At 34.7% G+C, this 12,002-nt stretch overlaps 2 long non-coding RNA genes across 3 annotated transcripts in view; one reads left to right on the forward strand and one right to left on the reverse strand.

Annotated features, from left to right (window-relative positions):
* LOC140682224 (uncharacterized) overlaps positions 1-2,822 on the reverse strand; it is a 162,324-nt gene extending 159,502 nt beyond the window's left edge. Inside the window, exon 1 of the long non-coding RNA XR_012053569.1 lies at positions 1,730-2,822. This is a non-coding gene — a long non-coding RNA (uncharacterized lncRNA). The remainder of the gene's footprint in view (positions 1-1,729) is intronic.
* LOC140682223 (uncharacterized) overlaps positions 1-12,002 on the forward strand; it is a 70,366-nt gene that overhangs the window by 26,269 nt on the left and 32,095 nt on the right. The gene's annotated exons all lie outside the window — the stretch shown is intronic.

Genomic DNA, 12,002 nt, shown 5'->3' on the forward strand with positions numbered 1-12,002 from the left:
TTTGTTTATTACAATGGGCATACATGTCCTAAGGGTCAAGAATAGGTATGAGAAGGGCATTACAGATAATTCCTGTTAAAGTGATTTACTGGAATTGCCAGTGCTGCCTTTACAGTGAAGCATCATTGATAGGGGCAGAAGAACTTTTAAGAATTATCCAGCCTGCTATTTTTATAGTCATGTGCCAGTCTTTTCCAAAGCCCTAAGATGAAGCAGAGGGGGGAAAGTGAGGAGCTGATGTTCAGTGATTTCTGTCAAAGAATTCATAGTATTTGAGGAGCTTGAGGGCAGATCTTCAGTGATTGTAAAGAGGTAGCACCCCTCAGCCTGTTCCCAGATTGACTCTTCTCCCCATCTTTCTTTACTGCAAAGACAGTTCCTTGCTTCAGGTCAGGAGATCTTGACATCCTGATTCCAAGCAGATTTACAGACATTACTCTTTTCAGCCATTGCTTTAGAGTGTAGCCAGAGGTTTAACACATTGGACATGATATAGGTTCCTGGCCTTTCAGCCAACCTGGGTACAAGGCAGGCAAAGCTATGGCATGGTTTCATCTCCTTCCAATAGTCATATATCCTCATATATTTACATCTAAAAATCTCAGGTTTTCTCCTGCCAGAGGAACACCGATTCCCTCAAAGCAGGTTGTAGGACTATGTATGGAAGAGCTCTCTGAATATGCATGGTAAAAGAGCACAGATGAGAATAGTCTGAATTTTCATAAGGGAGCATTAAGAGTGCAGGCTGTGATGTAATACATAAATTCACAAAGAAGAAAAGAACATATTGTTAGAGAAAATATGTATATGCAAAAATAAAATTGACAAGAAGTTTTATTCTGTCAGTTACAGAGCACCATTAGCAGATTATGTTATGGGAGAAAATGCTTCACTAATGCAGTTAATGTGGTCTTATCTCAGATGTATCTAAATTGCTTTCATTATTCTACACCACACAGGCTGAATGCTCCTATTTTGTCATGTCCTTGTTTGCTGGGCTGTTTTTAACTTGCAGCCAGAGAGACCAAGAACTAGAAATGAAATTCTCAAACACTTGTAGGTGTCAAATAAGCAGGTGTAAGCATTTTCTCCTGCTAAAGAATGGGTATTTTTATATTAGCTGGATTTGAAGAATTATTTAGGCAGGTATTTGCAGTCCATTCAAGGTAGCTGGTGGTTGTCCTTGTTCAGTATCTGAGTATTTTATTTTTAATTCTAATGAGAATAATAAATATTTCAACAAGTCTCTATGAACCCTTCTTAAAGTACATTGTTCAATCTTAAACATTCGATGCCACCTACAGCGGAATAAAAATCTTCTGTCCTGTTTTATTTCAACTCTGGTGCGTCCTTTTTTACTTTTAGAGTAATTTTGTTTCAGCTGAAGCTATTGTATCCCAAACTACAGCAGGAGGTGGTACAAAAGCTCTAACAGACATTGGATAGAAAGAAGAGCTCATAGCTCAGAAAACAGGTAGGAGCATCAGTGCTTCAGCCTCTCAATACTGAATGGCCAAGGAATCTGTTCCAGTGGCATTTTGCAAATCCTATCTGCTTCTAAGCTACTTTAACCTCAAATAATAAATCTGCTCTGGGTCTGAAGCAATAGAGGGACACACTAAAAATACAATCATTTCAGAACTGAAATACCTTAGAATGTAGAAATGAGTCTTTATAAACATTCATGGCCAATATTTTGCAAAAGCAAGCAACCCTTTATCACTCTTACCTTTCCATAATCCAGCTCCTGAGATGCACAAAAGGGATGTGTAGCAAACCTCCAGCTGACAGGGAGCTGCTGGTGGGAGAAGTGCTCTTCCCTTCCCCTGCCTGCCCTGCTGCTTCACACGCAGCTCTGGGAGCAGGGAAACAAGACTGAAAATGGCTCCAGGTGTGTGGTGGTGAAATTCTTCTCAAAGACATGAACAGGAAAAGAACCAGCAAAAGCCATTGAACCCCCTAGGCTGCTTTTTCCTAGTAGCTTTTAAATTCCTTTTAGCATCTAAACCCAACAAAGCAGCTTCTGATGCATTGCATTTGAGGTCGTCTCTTGCTACAATACAGCTCTCATCATATTGCACTGGTTTAGTCACCAGTGTCAATCACTTTCCCCACCTATTAAGTAGAGTTTCTTCACCTGTTTTGCAGAGGAAATGGTGACTGAGCTGAAAAGGGAACAAAAAAAAAAGGAAAAAAAAAAAAAGACCAAAACCAACACACTCAGACCTACTACTATATATTTGTTTAGAAATAGAAACAAATATTGCCCAGTTCCAGTACACTTGTTTACCAAGAACACTGTAGCTTCAATTCAGTTGTTAGTGTCACTCATCTCTGTGCACTCATTAAAGTGAAATATGGTAGATGGATGCAGTGGCAGCCCAAAATGACAGTGTGAGGAAGGGTAATAGACCCTTTTACCCTCTATGCCTCAATTCCTCATATGTGCCTTTAGGGAGGATAGAGTGGTTAATTGTCTCCCTAGATACTAAATAATCCATCATATGGTTCCTTATCATCCCATCCAGAGGATTTTGTTAATTTTGAAAATCTTCTTTACCTGAATAATCATTAGCTCTCCATTTGTCTTTGAGATAATAATATTTACCCCAAAACCTCCATGGTTTCATTTCTTACTTTGGTCTTTATCTCACAAGATCTTTTCTTTTCTTTTCTTTTCTTTTCTTTTCTTTTCTTTTCTTTTCTTTTCTTTTCTTTTCTTTTCTTTTCTTTTCTTTTCTTTTCTTTTCTTTTCTTTTCTTTTCTTTTCTTTTCTTTTCTTTTCTTTTCTTTTCTTTTCTTTTCTTTTCTTTTCTTTTCTTTCTTTTCTTTCACTCATAAATTAACAGAATCTTAAACCAATCTAAATATTCTGAATATACTAATAGAGTAATTTATTAATCATTCAAGTCGTATAAAAATATTTATTTGCTCATTTTTCTTTTATTAAAAATTCTGTTTTGTGGAATTTCTATTTCTACAATTTCTATTGTAAACTTATATACAAGCATTGTATATAATTTTTGTAGTAACAGAGATTTGTACTCTGTAGCACAACTCTGCCTGAAAGGTTTTAACCTTTCCAAGCTATATACAGGTCATAGTAAAGCCCTGGTTTTTTAGTCAATGGATAATAATTTACACTTGTAAATATGGTTACTTTCACTGTGGAGCTTAGAAGAAGTATTCAAAAAATGAATCTTTTTACTTTTGGGTTTTTCCACCCATTTAGTGGGAAAATCACCAAGCCCCTATTACAGGAGAAAGTAGATTATTCACAGAATTGGAGGACAAAAATCTTATAACTGAAAAAAGTTATTCAAACCTACCATCCCAAATGATTATTACAGTGTCCCAGTCCTGAGAGCTGGTAGTCATGTGCTTAATGACAGATTTGCATTAGCTTGCTGGTCTGGGTTTGACCCACAGAGTAATTCAATAGTCCTCCACTTTTTGTTACAGAAAATTTATGAGTGCAGGATGAGGGGGTATTAGATATCGGCATTCATTCCTCTGGTGGTTTGGGATCTATTTTAAAAGACCCTGACTGCTGACATTATTAGTGAATTAATTGCTTCTACTTAGTCTCTTCATAGACAATTATGTAGGATTGCCTCTCAGAAGTCTGTAATGAAAGTAGAGCTGAAACCCCAGCACTGAAAAAAAACATTTTACTGGTTTTGAGCCAAATGATAGAGCATTTTACATGTGAAGGAGGAGCTTTGTGAGGATTACTTCTAAATTTAGAAAATTTTATATTGCATCTATAAAGAAATATTTTGGAGCTAAACAACCAAGCAATTCAAGACTCAGCTTTTTTTATTTCAGGTGTTGCATGCACACATGCATATACATTTTACAGACTTTGAGATAATATAAATATTTATGAATATTCTGTACATTTATTGGAAGTAATGCTATAGTTTTTCTACAGTTACAAAAAAATTATGAATAATTCTGAATTGAACCACCTTTTAGTTACTAATCAAAACTCATAGAGATTATTTCTAGTAGGAGGATGCCTACAATGAACATAACCCAACAATATCTACTCTTCCTAATGTGGCAATTCACTTCATTAATGTGCCAAAACTAGATGAATCATAGGTCTATAATTATGCTATTAAAGACAACTAGAAGTGGATAGATCATATATGCCTCAAAAACTCCATCTTTTAAAACAAGGAGGGGAAAAAAAAAGAATACAATAAAATCAGAGTATGTTAGATACAGAATAGTCTTATTGTGCAAATATCCACAGCTGAAGGAAATAGAACAAAGGCAAGTATTTTCTATTATTCAACAGCAAATGGAATTATTATTCAATAGCACTGGAACATTCATAATCCTAGCTATGTTGCTAATAAAATAATCCAAAACATTTTTAAATGTATCCAAGATTTTTTTTTTTTTATGTTGGAAGAGGGAATAAAAGAAAGCACAAAGGGAAGAAACATAGAGGAAAGAAAAGGCAACAAAATTTGATATCCACATTAGCAGCTGGGTAGAAGATTGTGAAAAATGAAATGACCAAAGGCAGCTTCTAAATGAGAAATTATAAAACTGCAGACTTGATTCATAAATATCTAGTCTGTGAAATCAAAATAATTTAGAGTACGTTTTAGTTTAAGTTTGATATTCATTTATGAAAACTCCTGAATCAGGGTCTTATTAAGGATAATAAATAGCTCTAGAAAGAAATCATTATTAGCCAAATAAGTATTCTTAAAAGGAAGTACAAGGTTTACTGAAATAACTCAGTAAGAAGATTGTGGAAGACATAAAGGCACATTTTTAAAATGGTATGTACAAGTTCAGCAAAAAAGCCTTATGCTGTGCTTGGAATTACCCACCAGCAAAATGTTTGGCTATACTGCTCCCCTGATGCTGAAAAATTACTTTGCATGGGAAAAAAAAAAAAAAAAAAACTTTATAAAAAGAGAAAAATCAATCCCAGATAGCAGAGGAACAATAATAAATTGAAAATAGGACTGTCTCTTATGTTAAGAAACCTCCGTTGAGCTGTGAAGGAATAAAGAAGCTTTAGTTCTAATAAGGATAAAGCTTTTTAAGAAAAAACTGATGACTGAGAAAATGCTGGGAAGATGCTTTCCTCTCCAACTTCTCTGAAAACCCATTCAAACAAAATAAAACCTGATAAAGTGTTATATTTCATAAGGGATGTTTACACACCAGAAAAGAGGACATAGCTTACATCTCACATATGACAGATCCTTGAGAACACGAACGTGCATTTCCTGTTTATCTCGAAATGCGGCAGCTTGGATGGAAACAATGGCATCCGGAAAGTTTTGCTGGCTCTAGCAAAACCTGGCATAAATATGAATGGCTTCAAAGGCTTCAGATGACAAAAACTTCCTCAGGCAAGTGAAAAACAGGTATCAGGATTATCCAGTTAAAGTTTTGGGGCATCTCAGTGGTTGTCATGGTCATGAGCTGCCCAGCTGGCAGCTGGCAGTTTGATATTTATTTATGAAAACTCCTGAATCAGGGTCTTACCAAAGATAATAAATAGGACTAGAAAGAAATCAACAAACATTAGATGAGATAATGTAAATGGCTAGAGCATAATAATTTAATAATATGTCTTTGCCAAATAGATCAAATTATCTCATTCCCTTTCTCAGAAAGTCTCCTGGTAAGAGTCTGCAGATTTTAAAAAGGAACAAAATAGGAACTCTGAAAATCCATACAATTTCAAAGTGATAGAAAGCTTTTCTGTAGTTTTCCTTTTTAATCATTCTGTTATATGTTACAGAAGATAATTTTTTCCTCTGTTATATTTTGTGGGATACAGATAAAAAATTTGCAGGAGAGAGCTTTGTGCAGAGAGCTTTTCTTCTGCTTTTTCTTCCACGCACCTTGCCTTTAAGGTTGCTCTTTTGCCAGGCTGAAGAACCCTTCCTGAAAACAGATCATCTCAACACCAGTACCAGTTTTCAGCATAAAACAGCGGGCAGCTGCAGAGACCCCTTCCTAATCTGGGAAGGGTAGAAAGAATCACAATTTTATTAATAAATATTGTTATTAATATTAATATAATATTACATGACTATATATGCTATTTTAAGAAATAAATGTACAGCCACCTATCAAACAATTGGATGATTAAATATATATATGTGAAGCCTGAAAGGAATGTGTTTTTAAAAGGAGCAATAGGAAACAAAAGTAGTGACCATGTTACACTGCCAGCAATGTCAAGCCTGTGTGATTAGAAGGTCAATATGTCTGTAGCAGCAAGAAAGTATATATTGTGAGAAATTATAGAAGGTATGTTGTCATGTCAGTCCCCTTCATGCAGTGAAAGGTCAGTGATCCACTGTGCAAGAAAGATGACAATTTCTGTGTAAGACTGACTGACAGCACAGATGCTGTTGGACATCTTGTCTGGTGTCAGAAGACCAGTGGACAGTAAAGTAGTTTTAGCTTTATTTTAGATTTTAGAGCCAAGAGCAAAGTAAAGTCATGTCCAACTTTCATGAAAAATGGCACCTGAAACATTTCATCACATATTTATAACTCCTATTTATAAACCCCTTGTGATTAACTGTGTCAATAACCCTTTCAGAGAAAATGGGCAGGGTTGCTTTCTCTACAGTTTAGTCCTGCAGCTTTCAGTGTAGCTATTGACAGGCAAGAAGAAAATCTGTGGCTGTCAGAGCAGTTTACATTGACCATCTGGAAGGGAAAGGAAGAAATGTTAGCAGCACAGTATCATAATGAACCATACCCTGTCCTGCTTTACCTCACTTTCTATGGGTTTGGCGTGAAGCGATTTGATTTCACCTGTAAATTTCTGGAGAGTTTTCTCCCCCAAATACAAAGGCCCTGATTCTCTTTAGATATATAAGTTGCAAGTACCTCCACTGATGCAAAATAGGTTTAAGGAGAATCAAATCCTTACTTTCCAGCTGTCCCTGGCACTTAGATAAAATGTAGCTCATAATTCTCTTTTTACCTGTGAGTCAGTCTCACAAACACAGGGACTCGTTACTGTCCTTGAGGAATGTTTTAGAGCTCCATCAGGCTTATTCAAACAATGCATAAGAGTTCTTACAGAACTCAATTACTGTTCAAGTGGAAGAATAGGTAATTGGACAACACTCATCAGTTTTGGAATAAATGATATTAGGTGCCAGATCTGAAAAGCAAACCTTTGGGTTATAATAGAAAATGGAGATTAATTTAATGAAAGACAAAAATTTCCAGTTCTCCTAGGTTAGAAATAATGAAACAAAAACTTTTCACTGTATTTCAGATAGTAGTAAAAGAGAAGGTGCATGTACACTTGGCATTTTAAATTATCTAAGCTCCTTTCAAATGAAAGAAGGAACCATGGTTAGAAGTTTCTCAAATTATTCTTGTATCGAAAAGGTTTCATCCCTATATAACCTTTATCAAACTGTGACTCAGAAGTATTAATATGGAGTTTTATGAGTGCAGATGGGAAACTGAAATCTATTCACTAACTTTATTCTACTTTAAATTAATTTCTACATAGAAGCATTGATACAAATATACATGAATGGAGCCGTGTGTATATATTTTCTTAAATGTACTTTTGGTGGTAACTTTTTCTCAAGTATCATAACAATGTCTAAAAGTAATGTGGACAATTGATTTTAGAATGAAACCATAAAAAATATAAAAATACTGTTTGTAAAAGGAAGAGACAAAGTTGTAAGAGAAATTTAGTCTATATTTCCCTCTTTAATCCATTGTTAACACATGATTATTAAATGGAAGGGATGCATTACATGATTATTGCTTCTTTTAAATATACTAAAGCTGAAATGTTAATCAAATCCCCCAAAATATGGAATATTTTGAGTAACGTCAAGTTCACATCTTGAAATACAGTAATAAAATATTTCAAAGGAAGCCAAGGTTAATGAAAGGCAGTGGTGATATGCATAAGGTCACAGCTAATTTTTGTGACTAGACAAGATTCAGTGTGCAACTACAATGGTCCCATAATTAAGTCTGTTTGGCCTGCACTTTTATTCAGAAAAAATGCAGCTGCTGAGTCAACTAATTTACTTTTTTATGAATTTACAGTCCTAATGGAGCTGTGTTGCCAAGAATAAATATATATATATAAATTCAAAAGTTATAGATACATGTTTGATATGGATGGGTGATACATTTTCAGATTTAAATAATGACACTGATAATTAAAGAAAATATAAAAGCTACAGGTAATTGAAGCACATACATTTTACAATAATCAAATTAGGAGCATAAAATAGATATGGGCAAATGTTTTTGGGAAAAAAAACCTGAAAAAAACCCAATACATGCATATATTTTAGATTCAAAATAGTGCAGGCTCCTTTTCGCTGTTGCAGATATTGTTACATTTTAGATGGTATAGTAAAATATTCATTTCACTATACCATTCAAAATGAGGATGGTATAGTGAAACAAATATTTCACTGAGGGCTGGATGTAACCTTAGAGTCTAATGACTTGTGCAGTTACCCAGGATGAGGAAAAGTGGGGTTCCTGCACTAATGACTGTTCGTGTTCTATATTCAACAATAATTGTACAAACGCATAAATATTCATAGGGAGACTCTCTCTCCTTGCAGATGAGTGTTCTCATGCTCAGGTGAAAGCCATGCTCGATTTTACTGTCAGTGTGTGATTTGACCTCATGGTTTCTCTGGTGATGAGGTGGGACAGGTCAGTGCTTTGGCAACTCTTCAGTTCACTGCTCATTTAAATTGGGCTTTGTCAAAAGAGAAAATGCACACAGATTTACATGTACCCTCTTCCTTAATATGTCTTTAGCTATTCCATTCTAGAAGGATATTGTATTTCCAATACCCTATTGGAAATAGGCTACTTTGGGCATTTAAATATATGGATCAAATTTTAAGAGAGATCCAAATAAAGGAAAAGAAGGCACATCAGAGAAAATGTATTCCTGTGAGTGAGAGGAAGACCAAATCTGAGTGTTCACAGTCAACAAGTATATGTTGCATTTCATCTATTTTCCATAGTACAGAGTTCATTTTGTAAATTGCAAGAAAAAAATATCTGGTTTTACTTGAATAAAAACTGAAGTAAAAATTCCTAACTTTTTGTTAAATTTATAAACCATTTTCCCCTATACAGGTATTGAGAAAGCAAGTTGCAACTTTTCTTTTACTCTCTTCAGAATAGCGATTTCTGAATAGCAAGTTAACTTTAGCAGCAGGGTCAGTAACATTGCCACATTGATCAATAATGGTGTCTCTCTTCTTTTTATTCCTTTTTTTTTATTATCATTCAGCAGTGTCACTCCCCATCCATTACACTTTTCACAAAAACTGTTTGCTGACTCTAGCAAGAAACACATTTGTGCACAATTCATCAGTACAATCCCTAGGAGATGTTGCAAAGGCTGTGAGAAAGAGATACGCCCCCTTCATGTTCTCTTCATTTTAGCCTCTTTTCCTACTTCCCTTTCCAAGGATCCTCTACCAGAGTTCCTCTTTTAACTGATATCAACTTTGTCTGCTTCTTGTATTTGGTTTAATCTGTCCCCAGTCTCTGTTGCCATCTGTAAAGTGTTCCATGGTTATTTGAGAATAGCAAGTTTAAAAGAGGGATGGAGAAGGTTAATTACAACATCATAATTAATATAGTTCCTACTGAAGTAAATGGCAGTTTTGTCATTTTATGTAACACAAGCAGGATTACACTAATTATAGTTTCATAATCTCCCCATTATAGAAGCACAACAGCAACTCCATTAAAACATATTGCTTAACATTATATTCCCTGCTGACCAGATCCATAAAATAGAACTTTCGATGTTTGAAACACGAGATATGTAACATGATGTTATGCCAGGAAATAGCCATGCTCTTTTGGAGCTATCCTAATCATTCCCATTATGTAAAATTCACACTTTTTCCTATTTTAATTTCCAAAACAATCACACATAACTCTTTTCTCAAATATACTGAGTGGAATTCTCAGCTTAATTTTTCTCTTTGTAATGTAGGAATTTCAGCCTAATAAGAGAAGAAAGAGCTCAGCGTTAATTTGACACAGGAAAATTTACAACTGGGGGGAAAAACAGACTACTGAAAAGTGCAGTCTTCTAACCCATTACCAATTGTTCTAATTTTTTTTTTAACTCTATTTCTCCCTCTCCCCTCTTTTACATAAGTAAAGAAAAAAAATAATGTATTATTATGGCATTTGGAAAACAATCCTACTTCCAGGACTAGACTTTGCATTATTCATGCACAAGGAGGCCCGTGATGCCCTTCCAAAGCACTGCACAGCTGTGATTTCCAGATCTTTTAGGAGTTACATTTTCACTGAAGTCAACAATGCTAACTCAGCACAAAACTTGATGACAGATTCCAAACACCTGTGGGAAGTAGGTCAGAATTAGAACTGGCATGAAAAAAACCCCAAGCAACCAACAAGCAAACACTCCTCTCTGCAAAACCTAATTTAATTATGTCAGCCACCAAAGTGATGCCATAAGTAGAACAGTCCTTGTAATGTTTTTTAAATCAAAAATATACTGTGGAGAGATTTTCAGAAGATGGATCAGCCCATCTACAGTAGTTTAACTTCAATGAAAATTTGCCAAGATCTACAGATTTGGAAGGAACCACATCTTTTTGTGGCAATAACCACATAAAGATTTCTCCTATGCTGCTAGTTCTCCACATTAATTCATTAATATGGATATTTTTACACAGAATTTATTCTCTCTTTAGCTATGGTATTAGTAGCATCTTTTATTTTTTTCTCTGCTAGCTTGCATTTAGCACTTTTGTTCTTTCTTTTCAGCATCATAAGATATTTTACAAATATAACAGGTAATTTAAAAATAAAAACTGTCAGGAGTTTTGTAGGTAGCCACTGTTTAAGTATTTAATTTTGCTTACATTCAACCCACTAGACTTCTGTGCCTGGTTTTTACCCTCAGTTATCTGTAAGAGGGTAGATAAGAGGTAGATCTGCACAGAACAAAAAAGCCCATATAAAGTGAACCTGTATTCACCATATGCTCATAATTAGCTTACAAATCCAGAGGATTCTATGGCTTAAATGTACATAGGCTAAGTGCCTAAATGCATCTTAAAGCAAATGGTGATGCACCAATGTTGAGAGTTATTTTTGGGAACCCTATTTCAATTATGTGTCTAATATAGGATAATGCTAAACAGAACTGAGTTATGAAATTAAATATTATAATAATATAATAATAGTATAAATATAAAAATAATAATATTATAATTGAATGAAAATGTTAATATCATATCAATATTGACATTAGTTCATCACCTTGAAAAATCCCTAAACTCTAAAAGGTTGTAGGTTTCTACAAATATTTTTAATTTCTAGTTTACTGTTTTCTTTAGCATTGTCACAGCCTGCTGAATAGATACAGACAAGGCTCAAAATTGGCAGCTGAAAACTAAATTCTAAATAGTGAATTGATACTTCTGTATTTACCCACATATATGTGTACTACATATATAAAATCTTACAGCAGGACCACTGAAGCTATAGATATTAATGATATAGTAGCCTAAATTAAGCATTAGTACACATTTTTAAGAGTATCAATATGTACTGAGACTGGAAAATACTTGAAATCAATTTCCAGAGAAATCAGATTCTTTCAGTACTTGCTTCAAACAGGGTAACTCATGTGTGGCTGAGCACATTCCTGGTCACAGTGGACAAGATCTGGGTTTCTATTCAGCTCCTCTGCTGAGGACCCCTCACACAGCCACGGACAGAAACAGGACACCACCAGATAGGCTTTTGTTGTAGAATTGTACTATTGTAAAATATAGCTTTTTCCTTGATCAAGAGGCAATTTCTACTCTAGGGATGCAGTTTCTAGGGGGTTTATTTTATTTTAATTTAGTGAAGAAAGCTGAAAACTACTAACAGTGTTCATAATGGAACCATATGCTAAACTAAAAAAGAAATAAAATGTATAATTGCATCACTAT

The sequence above is a fragment of the Taeniopygia guttata genome, chromosome 1 (assembly GCF_048771995.1).
Source record: "Taeniopygia guttata chromosome 1, bTaeGut7.mat, whole genome shotgun sequence".
NCBI classification, from domain to species: Eukaryota; Metazoa; Chordata; class Aves; order Passeriformes; family Estrildidae; genus Taeniopygia; species Taeniopygia guttata.